Source organism: Triticum dicoccoides, chromosome 7A, assembly GCF_002162155.2.
Source record: "Triticum dicoccoides isolate Atlit2015 ecotype Zavitan chromosome 7A, WEW_v2.0, whole genome shotgun sequence".
Lineage (NCBI taxonomy): Eukaryota > Viridiplantae > Streptophyta > Magnoliopsida > Poales > Poaceae > Triticum > Triticum dicoccoides.
In genome coordinates, this window is record NC_041392.1 from 715,833,013 (window position 1) to 715,854,302 (window position 21,290).

General features: G+C 41.9%; 1 long non-coding RNA gene and 1 pseudogene across 1 annotated transcript; both read right to left on the reverse strand.

Moving 5' to 3' along the window:
* Positions 1–3,519: 3,519 nt before the first annotated feature.
* On the reverse strand, positions 3,520–5,320 carry LOC119332534 (annotated as a pseudogene).
* Positions 5,321–17,448: 12,128 nt separating this feature from the next.
* On the reverse strand, positions 17,449–21,195 carry LOC119334659. The gene is made up of 5 exons (XR_005161478.1): positions 21,058–21,195; positions 18,908–19,818; positions 18,649–18,800; positions 17,806–17,949; positions 17,449–17,708 (listed from the first exon to the last, which is right to left on the reverse strand). It is a non-coding gene; the product is annotated as an uncharacterized LOC119334659 (long non-coding RNA).
* Positions 21,196–21,290: the final 95 nt, after the last annotated feature.

Here is a 21,290-nt window from a genome sequence, read left to right on the forward strand (position 1 = left end):
GGGGTGAATGTAATTTGGAGCCAGACGTACACTTATTTTCAGCCAGAGGCACACTTTCTAGCGGATGGAGGGTCTAAAAGAAAGAAGAAAAAGAGAAAAGGAAGATGGGCCGGTCCAGATATATATAGCCATGACGCTATTCCTCCTGACACGTCCAAAGTTCTCGGGCCTAGTGCAGCCGGGAAATAGGCCCAAGCCGTGGTTCTACAAGTCAAACGACGTGCTTGACACACCAGTTTTGGTAGATATAAATAAATCACGCACGCATCTTCCATCTGTTTATTCTGGCGGCGGCGGCGGCGACGGTAACATCAACAAGAAGATGGACGACGACTGCTGCGATTCGTACGATCATGTCGACGACTGCTGCGATTCGTACGATCATGTCGACGACCACTGCGACCCGCATGACCATTGCCACCACCACCACCACTGCCCGGCGGAGAGCGGCGACGACGCAGGCGGCAGATGGTGGCCGGACCCGCAGTATAACGATCTGGAGTCGGCGAGACAGCCGATATGGCCGTCCACATCATCGGCAAGGGAGAGCAAGAGGCGGCCACCGGCGTCAACAGCGGCGCCGCTCATCAAGCCCGAGGCCGAGACCGACGACCAGAGTTGTAAGGTACGCACACACTCACGCACGTGATATGCTCCTATGTTCTAGGCCATGCTAGTTACTAGTGCAAAATTATGATCGTGCTCAGGTTAGGTAGTACGTACGCACGAATTTCATGGTGAACTGACTGGAGGAGGTATGTATGAAGAATTGTAGTCTTTAATCTGCTTTTTCTTGGGGTGCAGAGCAATACGGAAGGTGCGTCGTGGTGGTGGTGGTGATGATCCTCGTGCTCATCTTTTCGTGATCGATCGAGATCGTCCAGCCGCAGGGGCAGTGCTGCATGCATGTAATAATTTGCTAGGCATCAATCGGTACTCCCTCCATTCCAAAATATAGTGCACCCGCGCTTCTCGAGGTTTAACTTTGACCGTAAATTTAACCAACAAGACCAACTGCGGCGGAAAAAAAAATTATATAATTGAAAACTTCTTTCGAATACGAATTCACTGATATAATTTTTGCTCCCGCCGCAATCGGTCTTGGTAGTTAAATTTACGGTTAAAGTTGAAGCACGTAGATAGAGGAAGCACTACATTGTGGAATGGAGGGAGTATATTATATGTACGGCAGCAGATCGCTGGATGCATGCGGGAGCGGGATCCAGCCTGAATTTTCTTTTGACCTTCAGTTAAATTTGCCCGGACTGTCTCCCACTCCTCCACCCGTGCCTCTCTTCCTGCACTGATGCCATTGCCAATTGCCATGCACCTCATCCTGAGATCCTAGCGAGCACTCATCCGCCACGGCGTCCCCTTCTCGAGCTTGAGCGCTATCAATTTTCCGTGGTCTCCCTACACGTGAATTCGACCAATGCGCCCAAAATTTTGAATAAACTTGTAGGTACTCCTGCCCATGATCCAGCTATATATCTCGCGATGCATGCACAATACGTAAAAATAAGCATACAATAGTGGAATTTTCAGGCACAAAAAAGTTTATGGGCATTTGATTATATTCCGCGCTAAAGATTTGTGCTTGTGGGATAGGATGAATATAATGAACCAATGAATCTAGTACGTAGTTGGCAATCATTCAGACTTGGTAAAGGTTGTCGCAACAAGCTCAAGCTTCCGTTGAGACAAAGCAGGCAAAAAAAGCTATCTTCATAGATGTTGCACATTCGAGAAGTCATGTACAAGCTCAAGCTTCCTGAATCGGCATCATTATGAGAGAGCCAATGGAGACTTTCCTCGTCTGGTCTTATACCCTCATCTCAAACCACGAGTCATTCATGCAAGGTACAAGTACTAATACCATGACCTTTAAAGAAAAAAGAAATAGAAACTAAGGAAAATCAAAATAATGAAGTTTATCTGAAAGACTGAATTAGCGGTGTTGGTATTATACCCTTCCAAAAGAAAGAAAATGAAAAAAAATGAAAACACATAATAACATAATTTACACAGACATTGCACTTTTTCATAATGTGCAAGAATAAGAGGATAATAGTGCAATTTCTTAGAAAGAGATTTCCCAAGAAGGAATTAATTGGTGGCATTTGTATCACCCATAATAAAGAAAGAAAATGAAATAAAAACTTAAAAAATCAAAATAATAAAAAAATTGAAGGAAGAAGGAGTTACATTGGTATTATCCTTTGAGAAGGAAAAAATGAAAAAAACACATAATGATAGAGATTTGCACATAATTTACATAGAAATTGTGCCTTTTCATAATATGGAAGAATAAGCGTATATGAGTGGAATTTCTTATAAAGAAGCTTTCTAAGAAGGAATGAATTAGTGGTGTTGATATTACCAAATGAAATATAAAGCTAACATAATCATAGTAATAAACTTTTGTAAGGATTAATGAATTAGTAGAATTGGTGTTGCACATTAAAGAAGAGGAAAAATAGTGAAGTTTTGTAAGGATTAATGAATTAGTGGCATTGGTATTAGTCCTAATGAAGGAAGAAAACGAATTAAGAACTAAAACAATACCAAAATAATAATTATTTCTAAGGGATGAATTAGTGCATTGTCATTGCCCTTTAAGAAAAAATAAAAATAAATAAATAACAAAAAAATTAAATAAAGCATTTTTATATGGAATAGTGAATCAGCGGCGTTGGTATTACCCTTTAAGAACAAACAAAATGAAATAAAAAAAACTTACATACAACTTCGCGCTGAAATTAAACTTTTTAAATACGCCAATAATAAGCATATAATAGTGCAATTTTGACACTCTAGTGTAATCAACACACATACTGTATAGTAATTGCGTGTCCACTCATCCAAATGCAAAAATATACCCATGTAGAAATAAATGTCTAAAAAGTAAATAGAAAAGCAAAAGAAAAAAAGCATACAAAGAAAAACTATGTGTAACTGGCTTCAAGCCCAATAGAAAAATTGACTTACCACAACAAGGGGGAAGTCAAAAAATTCAAACTAAGAAAAAAAAATCAACTTACACTAAGCAGGGGCAAGTCAAGAATTCAGCCTAAGGAAAATATCGATTTACCTTAAAAGAGTGACAAGTCAAAAATCAACTTAAGAAATACAAAGGAAAAAAAGCATAAATCTTGACAAAAGAATCAACGGTGAGAAAATTGACTTACCCAAATTTGAATTTAAACGACTTACATGTAACTAAAGTGCTACGAAAAAGGTTCTTCTTAAATAGCGCCTCCCGGAAGAAAACGACATGCATGGGCTATCATCGCTCAATCGAACCGCTGATGCTCAGCTATTGGGGCTTCACCCTGAAGAGCAAGCAATGTCATGAACAAGGACATGACGCATAAATACAGTCATGGTCAGGTGTAACCATGGAAGGTTGAACCAAGGATTCTCATCCATCCGTTACTCAACAAGCACAACCAGGCCGAAGTCATCATCTGTTGTCTTCACCACTTGCCCAGGCAGACTAGTCTGCTTGATTTTCTCGGTGGTAAATGCACATGGAAAAAATAAAATGACAAGTACACGATGGAATATCTATGGACCAGGTGCAGGCACACAATTGTGGAATATAACCAACTTATTTCCTTGGTGACTAATTTTCACGGCCGAAGCACTACAATTCTGTAATAACCACAGACGAATAAGCCTGCTGAGTGTCTATAGTGCAGGCACAGGAGCAGGCACGCGGATTGTGGCATGCAGCCAGAGGTTGACCTTCCTCCTGGCCGTGACCCCGAGCTGCTCCTCCATATCCAGCCCACCGGCGGGGAGCTCCCAGTCGAAATGGAAGAGGAAGCTGGCCAGTGCGAGCTCCACGACCGCAAGGCCAAAGGCGATCCCAGGGCACATCCTCCGGCCGGCGCCGAACGGCACGAACTTGAAGTTGGTTCCCTTGAAGTCCAGCGCCGCCTCCTCTTCGAACCTCTCCGGCCTAAACTCCTCGGCGTCGGCGCCCCAGGTCGCCGCGTCCCGGCCGATGGCCCACGCGTTGACGAGCACCATGGCGCCCTTGGGCACGGTGTAGCCGAGGACATGTCGGGACTCCGGGCACTCCCGCGGGAGCAGCAGCGGCGCCGCCGGGTGCAGCCGGAGCGTCTCCTTGAGCACGAGACGCAGGTAGTGCAGCTCCGGCAGGGCCTCCTCTCGGACGCGGGTCTCCCCGGCGAGGGCGGCACGCACCTCCGACTGCGCCCTCCGAAGCGCCGCCGGGCTCCCCATGAGCTCGGCCATCGCCCATTCGAGCGTCGTCGCCGAGGTGTCACTCGCTGCCCCGAACAGGTCCTACATAGAGCAAATACATGCAAAGAAGTCAACTGTCAACCTTGTCCGTCAAACACGTATGACGTACACGTTTTGTTTCCGATGGATGTAATGCATGGTGGAGGTTATTTCACGTACGGTAATCATGGCACGCATGGTTCCAGCATGGAGGCTGCCGTCATTCTTCTGGATCCTGAGCATCACGTCGACGAAGTCTTTTTCCTCGCCGCCGGCGTGCTGGTGCTTGTCGATGATTCGGTCCATGACCCGGCTCGTCTCGCGGCCTAGCGCCTCCAGCCGGCCTAGCGAGCCACTGAAGGCACGCACGAGGCGCGACGACGGGAACAGGTCGGCGAGGCCGAACCCGGTGGCCAGCCTGACGCCCTCGCCGAGGCGCTCCAGGAATTCGCCGCGGAGGTCGTCCCCGATTCGGTCGCCCACCAGGGCGCGGAGGTCGTCCCCGATTCGGTCGCCCACCAGGGCGCGCACCGCCACGTCGATGATGTAGGTGGAGAGGAGGGAGCTGACGTTCACAGGCCCCGACGCCGAGGCGATGGAGGCGACGAGGGCGGCAACGCCGGCCTCGCGGGATCCGCGGAGGGACTGGACCGGCCGCGCGCCGAGGAGCTCGGTGACGCCGAGCTTGCGGGCGTGCCGCCAGTGCTCTCCGTGCGGCGCCAGGGCGATGCCGGCGCCGTCCACCGTGAGCGCGCGGATGGTGGGCGTCTGCATGCGGGTGGCGAAGACCGCGTCCTGGGTCTTGAGGATCTCCCTCGCCGCGTCAGCGGAGGAGGCCACGACGACGTCGAGCTCCCCCAGGCGGAGCAGTATGAGCGGGGCGTCGTACCGGCGGGCGAGGTCGCGCATGAAGCGGTGCGGCAGCCTGCCGACCAGGAGGCAGCCGCCATGGCCCCGGAGGAAGGTTCTCCCCGCGCGGCCGCCTGAGCCTCTTGAGGAGGAGGAGAGGGAGTAGCAGTGAGGCAGCCAGGAGGAGGCAATTGCGGTAGTACATGATGACGTCTTCATCTTGTTGCTGCGCCATGGCTGCCTGCCTTGCCTGAAGCTAGCTTCCACAGTACAACTGTATAAGTAGCCGGGGTAATTAAGAAAAGTATAACAAATGAAGAGTCAATATTTCCACAAAAATAACTCTTCAGTTTACCACGAAGAGTGGCGTCAATGTTCAAAGTCGTTGTTTAAGGAGACTTGGAAAAATCTCTACTGTTGACTTCGATTTAGAAAACCATGCATGCAAGTAAAGATTAAATTAAAAGACACTTTAGGACTCATACGGCATACAAGGGATATTGTTATGGTGGTCTGGGAGGGGAAACAAAATTAGGTTTAGCACTACACAAAGTTGCACTTGGTAATACTGAAAAAGTATGTTTACACAACTCAAAAGAGTCACTTACGTATTACAGAGCAAAAAAATGTGGGTATGAAATAAATGTACACGTAGTTAAAATATATATTTTCTTTAATATAAACTTCAAAAAAATTAAAATGAAAACAAGAGAGAAAACCATGCAAAAAGTAAATGAGGAGTGACTATTTGCAGAAAACGCACTAGTTTTCCACAAAGCCACGTCAAAGTAAAATTTGACAAAGATTGTTTCGCAAGACTTAGAAAATTTTATCTTGACTTTGACTTAGAAAACCATGCAAAACCAGCTATATGTAAGTTGCCCTAAATTTTCTGCGGGTTTCTTGGTAGTTTAAATTTGGACCACACTACACAACAACATGCATGTTTTGCCTTGCTGGGGCTAATCTTCTGCCCCTCCCAATTTTTTACAAACTCCCGAACATTGTTTTCGAAAGTTGCGAACATTTTTCAAACTTACAAACCTTTTTCAAAATTAATGAACATTTTTAAAATCCCGATTTTTAAATTCACAGATGATTTTTCAATACACGATTATTCTTCCCACGAACATTTTTTTGATTTGCAAACAGTTTTAAAATATAGAAACAATTTTTGGATCCGCCGACATTTTGTGATTTTGCGAACGTTTTTTCAAAATCAGAAACATTTTTTGAATTCAACAACAGTTTTTCAATTTCCTGAACATTTTTTGAACGCGTGTTTGCGGTCAACCAGCACGCTGTGTGCCAAATAGAAGCTTCCAGCTGGGAAGGCCGACTGCCTAGGCCTATGTATGTTCAATTGCATGTTCTGATTTGAGGGTAGAGCATCAAATTATGAAGCACATCAAGGACAGTATAACCGCACCTAAACCGAGCTCTCACAGCGATTTGCATTTTAGGCCGTCCATTCTCACGATCTGGGCGTTTCTGGCTGTTGGATCAACTTCTAATCGCGAATTGCGCCAGCTGTCCTAGAGGGCTGCTATTCTGGAAGCCGAAACCGTCGTTTGTGGTTAATTGGGCCCTCCACCTCCCAAAGCCCATTCTCTCAACCTCGCCCAGCCCTCTCCTTGTTAGTTTTCCAGCCCATTCTCACCTTGTTCCATTCCCTTATCCCCTCGTCCAATCCAATCGAACTGGGCGAAACAGCCCTACCGACAGGCGACAGCGCCGCCGCCGGCGAATCCCTTCATCCTTTGCCTCGATCGCCCCTTTCATCCTCTGCCTCAATGTTGCTGCCTCCCCATGTTGCCTCCTTGTCTCGCTGTTCTATGCCGGCCGAAGGTGAGAGCAAGATGAGAGGATAACTGGAGGAAGAAGGGAAGTCGAGTCACATATGGCTCCCCTCGATCCTTCTCCTCTCGTGCGCCACCGCCATGCCTTCTCTCTGAAGGGCGAAGGGAGGAGAACGTGAAGACCAGGAGGAGAAGTGTGATGTCTCTCATGACGAGCGGCGGCCCCCGAGACGACAGCTCGCCCGGCGGTGAGTCGGTTCCCGGGGGCAACTGCCATCAAAGATGGCCGCCGCCCTTCCGTCCTATAACGGCGCCGACATGGCGACATGCCTTCACGTACACCTGCAAGGAAGAACTACAGTATGTGTTATGGAATGCATTTTTCCATCCCATCTCACCTTCCACAAATTTTGATTCAGATAAACCTGATATTAATACAGAAATAAAATTTCAGTAGGTTTAGCGATCTTATAGGACTCGATTTCCTTTTTATTGTGCAATGGTTACAGAAAAGGATGAAGCTTCTAAGATTAATGTGTATACGTTTTCCTTCTCTGTCGGCTCGGAAGGATGGGCTTGTCTACGATCTTTTACCTATTCAATTTCTCTATACACAATCATAAAGACAGCTTATATCTCAATACATGTTTATTTTTGGCGATGCATATTAGTTATTTGTCTTGACAATACTGCTTACTTGTATTTACTACATACATTGTTGTGTATGTTGTCATACCAAACCAATTTGTATCTGCAAACCTTGCTCTCACCGAATATATATATGAGATATCTCTTGCGTACAGACTAACATATGGTTATGATTATGCAAATTTAATAAGTTTAGTGTGGTCAAATATTTATGAAATTTTCTATCATTTTTTGTATAAATAGACGGGAGCGGCAACAGGCGCCATCGATGAAGGCTACATACTTTTTGGTTAATGCTGATTCCAAAGGGTTAGCTGTTCATCATGTGAACTATAGTAGGAGGAAAGGAGGAGCACTCATCTATCGGACCTCCATCTTGTGCTGATCTATCCATGTCATAGGCATCCTCGTGCCATTCCTGATTGCCTGTAGCTACTGCAATTCTATAATAGATGGAACTTGGGATGACAAGGTGATCAGTTGCTGCCTATGGTTCAGATTCTAGAGGAAACACAAGTTAAACGGTTTGCAAGGCTTGAAGAATTATATCTCTCGTTGTTGTCCTATCATCGATACAAAGATTATTATGAATGCCCAATTTCTTATCATTGTTCTCTGGTTGTTTCAGAATTTATATGGAATTTACATTGGACACAGGTGACTGTTTCACATCTGAAAATTCTTCTCCTAACTTCCAGGTTACACCTTTCCCCATACCACTTTCAGTTTAGCTCTTCAGTTCAATACAAGTTGAGGTTCTTTATATCTGGGTAGGGAACAAATGAACCAGAAGGAAAAACCGCAGCCAGCGTACAATGTGAGGCCAGCAACAAAATTAAAAGCGGCTGTGGAGAAGAGCGCTATTGAGTCGAGCAACAAGTCCTAGACCATGAACCATTATATCTAGATGGAGCTGACTAGGAGGCTCTTCTTTCGATGTATGCCTTTATAACTTTATGGATCCAAGGAATTTCATGGTGATGCTTATTTTCCTCTAAACTGCTACTTTTCACAAGAAAAAAGTAGATGCCATAATATCAGTCTGTAGTTAGCCAGAATATATATCAATCTCAAAATTATAACTTATGGAAATTTATGAGTTCAATTAGTGTAAATGCAAGATGCTACTGGATTAAAAACTGAGAGTGGGAGGCACAAGTGATACGCCTGGTCATTGTGTAGTTCAACTTCGCTCCGAGTTAGGCCATACAGCTAGCTGATGATACAAATTGATATCGAATGCTCAAGGCAAGTGTATTACTACCTTGCATTTTGGTTTGGTCACGTGGGTTCCAAGAGGACTAGCTTCGACTATAAAGTTGTGCACACTTCACTTATAACATATATGACCAAGTAATAGCATAATGCTGTTGGACTGCCGACATACTCCTTCCGCAACAGATGATGCATAGTGGATTATGTTTTTACAATTTAGAAAAATCTTTGTACACTAATAAGCTAAAGTAAAACATGTACATGCTGACATGAAGTTCTTTTTATGGGTGCAATCAACACACATTTTTAGGTGGCTTACAAACTTCTCGAATGTTTCCCTTTGTGGTGTTTCAAGTTATAAAGTAAGATGAATATCTTTTGTCGTCTCACCTTCTTATTGGTCAATATTCAGACTATAAACTTAATTATGTGTCTTCATTTTTGTGAAATAACATTATCAATAACTATTTGTGCTAATCTTACGAAAGGTCACCAGAATGCAACATTTAGTTGGACAGATTATGCAAAGTATATACATGATAATAAACAAGACCCGTACTGATATAATTGATATTATGCAGTCAAGGTTTTCTCCTAAATAGTGAAGACCTTCTAAAAACGGGTAATGGTGACCTTTCCACATGGAGTGTAGTAATGTGATGGTCCCTTTTGATGACATACATTTGTTCTTTGATGTGAATGTACAAAACCTGAAAAAAATCAACCTATTTGTTCAAATTTCAAAACATGAAGTTGTTTTTTTTTTTTGTCGTGTATACTTCTCCGGTTGGTCTGATGAAAAGCACTTATGCTAATCGACCTTTAGAACTTGATTTTTTGTTACACAATATAATGGTTTGCAATGGTCTGTTGCTTAATATAAATGTCTGGTATAGAATAGATAGAAATATTTATTATCACCAATTTATCATCCCTTCTTAACATATTCACTACTCCATCCATATATTTATTTTCACCATATTCACTATTCCATATTCACCAATTTCTCACAGCTTTAGTACATATAATTGTCTGCTATAGAATAAATAAAACATTTTATTTTCACCAATTTAACATCCCTTCTTAGAATATTTACTACTCCATGCGATTGTATTACTATAAAGTTATACTAAAGCTGCGACGATTAATATGGATTGGAGGGAGTATCTATTCTGAAACAGAACGAATCAGTTCATCAACAAGGACCAAGGTTTACCAAATGATGAGTGGATAAAACTACCAATAAGGTGTGAAATCAAGATCCAAGTGTGGCGTATGATGGGAAAGAACAATGAGCTAGGCTAAAAAAAAAAAGAAACCGATGATCAAATAAGTTGATGGGTGTTTATGATTTCAGTTCATAGGGAGATTTTTAAGGCTTATTGTACATCGTTTGTAGAGCTGTATTTTCTTTTGGCGGGAAGAGTTGTATTTTTATGTTGTAGCTAAAACTCCTAATTGGTTAGAATCAAATTTTAGTGACTGGTCTTAAACTGCAGTACACACATTACATTGCTAAACACAAGTACCAGTGCCCTGTTTTGCTAATAAAAAATATTCGACTTGGTGTCCTTAAATCCAAGCAACTTATTTCGTATTTAACATCCATATTTCATTTCATCATATATTTGACGAATTTCCTAACATTATACTGCAGAAATGGGCGGGTGCAGCAACGCGCGCCAACGATGATCTAGTTCACTAGTAAAATTCTCTCCCTCTTTAGGCCAGGAACGCCATATTTGGCTAGGCCCCATAACCCAGTTTGCATTTCAATTTCTGTAAACTTTGAGTAATAAAGTTTGGCCTTTCTACAAAATAATAAAGCTGGGAAGATCGACTGCCTAGGTCTATGTATGCCTGCGAGTGGGCTAGCAGCGTATATGTTTGCATGTGTGTTTCGGTGTTTCCTATTTGACCCTCTATGCGTCAAATTGTTGCACAAATGCATAGGTGTAGCGATGTTGTTTGAGCCTGCCCATTTTAGATAGCACATGTACTACATGATCTGGTTTCGGGAACCATCTATAAGGTTCCAGCCTTGTTTTAGATTAATTATTTTCCCTTCTTTACTTTACTGAGTTTTGGATTTTTCTTTCTTTTTACAGTAAAAACCTATTTGGATTTGTAAAATATGTTTCTATTTTTTATAATATGTTTCCTAATCTTACAATGATGTTTTCAAAATTTCAAAATTTTGATTGAGATTTTTTTAAATGTTTACATATTCTCAAACAATATTCATGTTTTTCAAAACATGTTTGATTTTTTTTACTTTTTCTGATCTTACAAATAAATATTAAAAATAGACAAGCTTTGTTTTCTCGGAAAACTAGACAATTAACCTACCAAAAACTAGTAAAAAGTAAAATTTTAAAATACTGGAAAACCCAGAAGGAAACGTTAGCGAGAAGATGACCTTTATTGCTCAAGATTATTCAGATACACGACCTTACTGGAAGAGGATCAGTTCTATGTTCAGAGATAAAATATTTGGATCTACTCTCTCCATCCGGTGAAGACTGTACATCTCAAAATTTTAGGATAAACTAGCAGGGTCACCCGCGCATCTGCGCGGCTAGATTGTTGATTTGTATTGTGACATTATTTGAAAGTCCACTTATTTTAATGCTTACAATAGATATTATAAATTTATCCTACCTTTGAAGTGAAACTTTGTATCATCCTTTTATAATATTAGTGATGTGGGGCTCAAAACTATATTCCACTTTTGGCATTTTAAAATTACTGTTCCACAAATAATGTATCCAATTTGGAGTCCACATACAAAATAATCATCATTTAATAGTTTTGTAGCCGTGTAATAGTTGTGCGACATGTCTGTCATGAAGTTTGTCATGAAGTTCCATCGAGGCACCTGGTATCTATGCCGCATCCAACCGGCAAGCCATCTAATTTCATCAATGCTCGTCTATCTCTTGCGTTTCTCACTCTCACATTGTAATATCATTGGAGTGAGTTCCCTTGAGATTCTACAACTTCATCTCGGCCTTCTTTATACTAAGTTGACCCTTACATTAATAGCAACAACTCCTGATCGAGCACCACATTAGGTGGCAATAAGCTTTGAAGGTGTCATATCATCTAACTTCTAGTTGGTGCACATTTATGCGGCTGGATTTCCTGTGTATTCTCATATCTAAATTAGCATTAGGATGTTTGTATAGGAAAGTAGACTTGCAATTTGAAAAAGATAGATTTGCAAATCAGTTAAATTATTATAGTCAAAATAAGCAATTTGGAAACTCATTTGTCAAAAGAAAACAATTCTTGTCGGTATATGTATCATTAGGAAATATAAATGGACTCAAGTCAATTAGTTTTATCATCTAAACCATATTGTGGTCCGCTGATGTCATGCCAAACTATAGAGTGGTGTCAGTCTTTTAACAACAATTTTCAAGAAACATCTCAGCAAAACAAAATATCTAACACTAATGTCTAGTATAGTTATCTGATCGCTATTTCAGTGGCATTGTGCAATATAATATCCGTGCGTGCTTCCAATTAATGTCTAAAACAACATAAACTTTTGTTTGTGTATATTAAGAAGTACTAAGATAACCTCGCCTGCTAAATATAACCTTATCTATGTAGTTAATACATTTTTTTACCATGGCATGTGTATAACCCTCTTGCACGGTTTTTTATTTTCCTCAAATAATTATATTAGCCTTGCCCACCAGTCGAAGAATTTTCATCCTTTTTTTCTCAGTGTATAGAATGTATGTCTTCACTCAGTCTGTTATTGCGTGTACCTTTTACTTGTTTTAGGCTACAGTGTGATATTGATGGTTTAATCAGCCGTCTTAGCCTGATTATTTTTGTTTAGAGAGGAGAATGATTAGTCACGTACATGTGAGCTTGATCATCCATACACGCATTGGCTTCCGCGGAGCAGGACCGTACACATTAAACTTGGTAGCAGTGAGGTCCAGTGCCTACGCGTCTATAGTATTGCTTCTCGTCTTTTCATTTGCGCAAAAGGTGGCTCATAAATATATTATGGACTTGTGTCGCATGCATATGCTTTCATAACATGTTGAGTATCTCACCTATCAGCAGGTGATAAGGCAGATCATGCCGGTGCGATGCTTTCATAACATGTTGAGTATCTCACCTATCGCAAGTGATAAGGCAGATCATGCCGGTGCGAAAGACACTACCAAGACGTGAAGTTGCAAGGCCGCCAGCTGCCATGCTTGCGGCATAATCGCCGTTGTAGGAGTTGTGGCATGCGGAAGCCCTCAGTAATCCCATTTCTAATAAGTCTTTGTGTTAGATACTCAAGACTTATTTTTAGAGATGCTGCATACTCAAGACTAATTTACGTGATTGTGCTATATGGATGGTGCAACACGCAATCTGTTTCCTTTTTTCCTTTTTACGGGACGAATAATCTGATTCAATATTGACGTGGTTACTGTTATGGCTAACAATCCATGTTTTCTTGCATGCAAGTTCTTACCATGAAAGCCCTGCCTATATATTTTTACATGATCTTATTTTGGACGTCCATGCTGGACTTGGTTTGTACATGTCAATGATAGGCTCATGTGTAAGTGTCAATGACAGACTTTTTTTTTGTACACGACTAATATTGTGGATACATTTTTTTTTCATATTTTCATCTCAACCACTATAATTAGCATCAATAGATTAATTATTTTTTTGGTTTATGTGGATGAACGTGGACGCTCGTTCAATAGAAGATATAGACCGATTGTATTTTAATCAACCGGGAATCTGATTGCTTGTTTCACGTTCAACTATCTAAATCCCTGGAAAAAAACTATATGTACCAAATTATAGTTTTGAAGACTACCTAAATTACAATTAAAACTGATTTTATATTTATTTTATTTTATATTTTGAACTTCATATATAGCATGTCTCCTGTAGGACATTCTTCTTTGACGTACATGTAGTGCATAGCACTGTGTTTTTTTCTTTTGGCATTGTTTTTCTTTGGCGGGTGGCTGTACTATTTTCACTTTTTTTTCTAAAAAATTCTGCGGGAGATATCCTTGTATTTACTGGCCGGTTATTGCCTGCTTTTTTTATTGCTTAGTCCGTACTTGTCCATGTGATACATCCATGCATACGTGTGGCTCCTGGAGTTTGCATGTAGACGTGCTATATCTTAACGAATCCACACCGTTTGACTATTTCCTTTCTGTATGTGTCCTAATGGAAATAGGAGTCCTAATGCATGTACAATCCGATTGCTATGTTTTTTTTTTTGGACTCAATTGCTACGGTTGCGTACGTGAGTTTTTTCTTTTAAAAGGTTGTATACGTGACATGATCTAGTTATAGCTGCACATGAAAATATTGTGCGTAACTTTTAGATGTTAAATCCCAGCCATTATAATTTAGATGAACATAAAATAATTTAAGCTTATGTGGTTAAACGAGGTTGCTTGTTTTACTTCTGTTTTAATAGATATAATAGATTATGGAGTTAAGTAAAAAATACATTGCAAAGGTGAAAGCCACCATCTCGCTCCTCTTTAATTACCCAACCCTCAATGAGCTAAGCGCATGTAGAAATTAATAAGACCATATGTAGATTGCTATTGGTCTTGATTACCGTGTGATGAGAGAGAAGTATTTTTCCCACTTTAAAATGTATTGGAAAGATAGAAGTATACTCTTTTGTGGATAAATTTTAAAGCTAGATGTACAATCTTCACCAGACGGAGGGAGTAAGCACCAACCTGTGGTTAGATGGTCCGGTGGACAGTAGTATCCCTAGCCCACCGGGTTCAAGTCCTGGTGCTCTCATTCTCTTCGGGAGGGGGAAATCGAAGGCATCGACATCACCAACAACCTACTCATCATGGTCACCGTGCTCAAGTCCACCTTCATGATCTCTACCCCCGTCATCATGCTAGCGAGCGCCACTTCTTTTGCCTAGGTCTTGGCATTGGCGGCACCGATCTCGAGCATCTTTGATAGCTTCTCTGCCTCCATCTCCATCTCCAGCATCTTGCCTTGCTTCTCCGCATCAAGTTCAAGCCCCTTCCTTTCACTAGTAGAAAAAGGGTCAAATGTTCAGCTCATTAGTCCCGGTTTGCATTTGAGCCGGCACTAATGTGACCATTAGTGCCGGTTCGAACGGCTATGCATTAGTGCCGGTTCGTGTTGAACCTTTAGTATCGGTTCGTGCCACGAACCGATACTAAAGGGGTGGTGGCAGGCTAGCGTCAGGCCCGGGCCCCACGAGCCCCTTTAGTCCCGGTTTGTGATACAAACCGGTACTAAAGGTCTAACCTATAGTATCAGTTTGTGTCACCAACCGGCACTAAAGAGTCTTAACCTATAGTCCCGGTTAGAGACACAACCCGCACTATAGGGCAATTTCCAAACTCTACCCCCCCCCCCCCGGTCCCGTGTATCGCCATTTCAATTTTGAAAAAAAAAGTTAGGAAAATTTAAAAACTTAAATTTGAACATGTTTTGCAAAAAAGTGTGATAAACAAGTAAAACGACTATATCTTTTGCATACGATGTCGAAAAAAACGTATAATATATCAAAATGTTCAACACGAAAATCCGCATCCGATTTTGAAAGCCTACGGCCTGTTTGCAAATTTTTAGAATCCTCAAATTGTAAAAGGAAAAAAGATATGCTCAAATTTCAGTTTTTTTTGAATTTTGGTCAAACTGTGGTCAAACTACTTATTCAAGAAATATTAATGTTACTAAATAATTATTCAAGAATATTAGTGTTACTAAATAATTATTTTAGTTTTTTGAATTTTGGTCAAATCTGGTCAAACTTTGGTCGAACTACTTATTCTAGAAATATTAGTGTTACTAAAATAATTACTGTTTTATAGAATAATAGTTTCAAACTCAAACGGCGAAACGTCTGACCTGATGCTCAAGCTAAACTCCTGAGGATTAATAGGATTGACCGCTTACATTTGTCAGGAAAAAAACAAATGCAGACTTGGAAAGTAGGGGGAATCGAACTTCGAAGTTAAGCGTGCTCAGGCTGGAGTAGTGAGAGGATGGGTGACCGGCCGGGTAGTTAGACGATTTGGATTCAGTGATCCATACTTGAGCAGTTAAGAGGGGTGATTAAAGACTAAATCATCAAATAATTCAGAAAATTGAAAATCAAAGAAAAAACAATCTTTTCCAAAATTTCCAAAAAAAAAAATCTTTAGTACCGGACAAACCGGTACTAAAGTCCCCCATAGCACGCCGCGAGCTCACGCCACGTGGTGGGCCTTTAGTGGCGGTTCGTGCCGAAGCGGTACTAAAGGGGGAGGGGGCTTTAGTCTCCACCCTTTAGTGCCGGTTGCAGAACCGGCACTAAAGACCCTTACAAACCGGTAATAAAGCTCTGTTTTCTACTAGTGTTTGGATTGGTCTCCTCGTTGCCGCGGCGACTCTGGCACGTTGGACTGACATTTATGTCCGCTTTAATCCAAACGGACACGCGAGAACGAAATGGATCGACGCGTTGGAGTTGCTCTAACGGAGAGGGGCATTGTGTGCACGGCCCCACAGGACATGTGTTGTCCGTGGGTGCGAGCGGCGCAGTTTCCATCTGGTCAGCCGGCCAGAATCATTTACCTATTCTATTACTGTGTTTTTTCTATTTTTGTGTTTTAGAATTCCTGCAAATTAAAGAGACTAGTACGACTCTTCTTGCCAGAGAACAGAAGCGTCTTCGAATTCAGATCGATCGTCCATACCGACTCCGACACCGACTCGTACGTATTCGCCATGGATAAATATCCCAACGCCAAAGGGAAGTACGTACTGTACGAGCGAGCGAGCTAGAGCCAATCCACGGTACGCACGCACTTTCCATCGACCCACGGCCGGCGAGCATCTATTTCTCCAGCGCCGACTAGATGACGCACGGCCACCATCACATCTCCATGCCGGATTCTTCTTCGGCGATGATGCACAGCCACCACCATCATGCCTCGATCTCGATGCCGGCAGTGTCTCCGGCCATGACACACGGCCACCACCAACATCATCATCAACAACACGCCGGCGGTGGCCACCATCATCATCACCACGGCCGCCACCACCACCATCAAGACAGCCAGCAGCCGGCGGCGTATCCGGGGTTCGCTGTCCCGTACACGTACCCGTCTCCTAGCCAGGCGTCCACGACCACGGTTTGGGCGCCGGTCCTCGAGCCCACGCCGGACAACTGCGAGAACGACGCCCGCCTCTTCGGAGCCGTCATGGTACGTGCGCATCTATGCATTGTTGTTTTTCGTGGTGCAGTGTGTGATCTGCTTTATAGTCATCGAGCTGCCCATCCTCCTCTACACATTCGTGGTCAACCGATGATATGGATCAACGGGAGCTTGGAGATTAGTAGTGTGTCCTTTTATGACATGGACGTGCATGGAGCTAGCAGATTGCTTAGTCAGGACTTGGGAGACGTCCTAGGAAGTATACTGTATTATCGTAGTAATACTAGTGGTAGTTTAATTTGAGCAGGCCAAATTAACTTGTTGGTAGCCATGTGAGGATTGCTAGAACATGTGCGGTACTTTGACTATTACTAGTAAGCTTGCACGTGCAACGCATGTCTAGACTAATACTGTATCAAATATTTATAGTTCTAAAAAGCAATCTATGCATTGTTTGACCATTTATACAGAAATGAAGAGATGATTTGATGAGTGGGCAAAAAGGGATCTTCAAACATCAAACAAGGTTTCCGAGTCAACCAAAACAAAAATTCAGAAACTAAGATAACATCATCCATTAGCTGCCATAAACATCTCATCACTTATCCGCTTTCTCCACGTCTGCAGCCTTCTTCATCTGGGCTCCCAACAGGTGTTGGTTCATCATCTCAACACGGAGCTTGCCGTATGCATGTGCTTCTCGCCGCCACCGTGAGTGATGGGCATGTGGTCGCCCTGGACCTCTGGATGGCTGCAGCAAGGCGGTGTTAGGATCAAATCACCATCCTTGAAGCAACAGAGGTGTAAACACGGAGAAAAAGAAACATATCCCATAGTTGCAAGCACACCTTAGGAAAATAAAGCTTGCCAAGTTGGCCTTGTATCTCGAGCCTGTGGACATTAGATTGCATAACCTCGAGTTACATGTTCTTCTGGCGGTGGTCCATGAAAATGCCAATGGTCGGAACAAGTTTCTTTGGGATGCCCATGACCTACATTTACAGTATGTAAACATCAACAAATAATAAAAGAAATCTGTATAATAAGCCGGTGTCTCTACATATAATCTCATGTGGCATCCTAACCAAAAGTCTGAAATCTGCCATTCTGCAAACTGAGCATATTATCTAGACATACCAAGTTCAGTGTTGTAAGTTTAGAAAGACACTGCAGAAAAATTTCAGAACTATTGTCAGTTATTTTCATCGAGGCTATTTTTTTGGCTTTATCATTTACCACGTTCCCATGGGCTGGAAATATTCAAAAGGATACAATTTTACAAGAACATCAACGGATAATCAGATAAATCATTCTCTGAAGTTCGCATGACAGAAATGCCAATTTCTAACCTAGTTGGAAAAAACTGTGTATGGTGCATGATACGCCCACCTAAATGTAATAGATCAGCATCGCTATGTCTAATATTTCTGTGCTTTTATATATTAGTTTTTCAAATTGAACTTTTAAGAGGAGAAATATTTCATGGACAGTTAAAATCCCGTGGCATTAGAACTGCATTTGCTTGATCCTTGAGTGGATATCTTCGTTTTTACCTCTTTACCATCCTAACTAAATACAAATATTTAGTGGGGGTACTTAGAGAAACAGGCAGAAAATAGGAAGTAAATTATACTCCCAACAAAAGAAAAGGAGAAGATAAGAGTAATCTGGACGTGGCATCAATAGCATACCTGGAAAGTAGAGCTGCAGCTGTTTGAGACTGACTAACCATTTTGCATTGAGGTTTGCAAATACATCACCTTGATATTTGAGAAAGGGAACTTATAAACCTCTGAACCAGGAACAGATGTTTCATTAAGATTTAACAATAACAGCAGAAACCCTGCACCAAAGAAACAATTCCAATGCAATGAGATAAACAATTCCGATGCACCTGTTCATATGAAGGTGATTGAGTAGATAGACTAACACAGACAACAGTAAGCATACCTCTCCTCATTCTGCACTTTGGAGCCTAGTTACCTTTGGAGGAAATATATGCATCAATTCAGGATCCTCCACTATCTAAACCTGGTACTTTCAAATCACATTGCAGCTTTGCGTTGAAGGAACAACTTTGCACATTCTGTTACATCCACGTGAAGTTGCATTACAGAAAAAATTAGACACTGAAAACAGTATCACCGTTGACTCGAGATGTTAAGATGCACGTACAGTCAGTGATGCTACAGAAAGACAACAAGAAGAAGGAACTATATCTATATAATTTATAATCAACAAAATCAATTTGGCATCAGAGAAAATAGTAACACTAAATCTCAGATAATGTGTGAGCTAAAAGAGACCGGTTCCACAAAAATTGTGGTTTAATCAGAACAATCTATTTGGCAATAGCAGTCTCACCCAAGCTGGTCTTGCGATGCAAGAACATAAAAAAAATTCAGTTATTTTCTACATCAGGCTAATACAAGAGAAAAATACATGCATAATCAATGGGGACAGATTGATGATATGTCATAAGCACATAGCTGAACCTAGCTAATCTGCATAACAATGATAAGTTATTTATTTCATCCTATTAAGGCCAAATGCAGGGCTTATCGCTCCTGATTATGCATACATAACAGGGAGCTATCATTTTAGATTTGGAATAAACATTTGGTAGGCTTGTCATCCTTACCACGCACTTCAACAGATACCATGCATTTCAACAGATAATAGTAAGAAACCAAAGCATCATCAAATTATTTGATCTATTAAAAGTAAGGAATGCTCCTCTCTGAGTTTGGAAGGATACGATAGGATTTCTTGCCTCGAGTGATAACCTCAACCTCTTGTTGCTACCTCTCTGTTGGACTGATGATGTTCCTTGTATTTGCAATGCAACTGCTCAATGCTTCCTAAACCATAAGACAATGGAAAAGAATAAAAATCAAATGGTATGGACAGACAAATCAGAGAATAAATTGGGAGGGAACATATATGTATAAGCACATACATGACAGTGGTTTTAGTGAGTTCAATGTTCAACTCCTTGACCCTACCAATCTGGTTTGAGACCATTTGTTTTATGTAGAACAGATGATCCTTGATTTATTTGCCCCCCTCATAACAGGTTTTACTATCCAGTTGACCTTCAGCAATAGTTTTGAATATTATAAGCATTGGTCTGATATGCTATCTTGGTTGACTTGGTTAAACCACAAAGACTTATTTATTACTAATGTCATGTAAGCAATCCAACTTCAGAATAGGTTGTTTTCATGTAAGCACAAGAAATCTCATCTTTGGTCGTCACAAATCGGTGTCACCTTAGATGATTATTCCTGCACCAAAAGAGCACCTAACAAAAGGTGCTAAACCAAAACTGATGTTTTGAATTGTGAGCTTGAATTAACAGTAAGGCTATTGGATGTGGATACCAAAATAATGAATTAAATAAGTAGAACTTTAGAGAAACTACCACTATTTTAAAAGCGAGATCTGTTCTATTGATCAAATCAATAGGTTATTTTGAACTGAAAAGGCCCACAAAGATGCTAATAATCCTAGAGAGTTAGAAGACCAAAAATTATTTAACCCACTATGATAATACAGAGTAGTTAGCAAGAAGTATATACATACTATTTTACAAATAAGGTATATACAACAATTATCAGAGTATATACTACCATATGGAGTATATACATATAATACTGGCAATACGGTTAGTAGATTCTTGATTGTCACAAAGAAGTATACTACTACTACTACTACAAAAATAAGCAACTAAAGCAAAATCATGGTCCAAGCAGTGGCAAATCTAGAACATAATTGCAGGGCAGGCTCGACTTCAAGGATACTGATTTTTTGGTGTCAGAAGCTATTTTATGCGCTGCACCTAACTACTATTGTGCTAATAATCATTGGTGGTGTTTTTTTTTGTGTGGCAAATTTTGAGGGTAGGCTAGAGCCTGATGAAGCCTGTTGAGTAGAATCGCCACTGGGTCCAAGTAAAGAACAGATCGATTCTCCATAATTTACAGAACAATGCCTAGAACTGACAGCAGCAGAAACACCAGCGGAATTTAGAAGCATAGAATCAAACCAAAAACCCAAAAATTGTGACAGCAAGCAGTAAGAATGTCAGGGCAAAGCACCTGCAGCGTGGAGGTCCGGCGTGGGCTGTGTCCTGGCGGCGCGTGGACGCGGCGACCCGGTCGGCGCGGGCTGTGTCCTGGCGGCGCGGCGGTCCGGGCGGATGGAGCGTGGACGGCGCAGCGGTCAAGGCGCCTCGAGCGCGGACGGCGCGGCGATGCGGACGGCGCGGGCTGTGTCCTGGCGGCGCGGACGGCGCGGCGGACCAGGCGGACGGCGCGGCGGACCAGGCGGA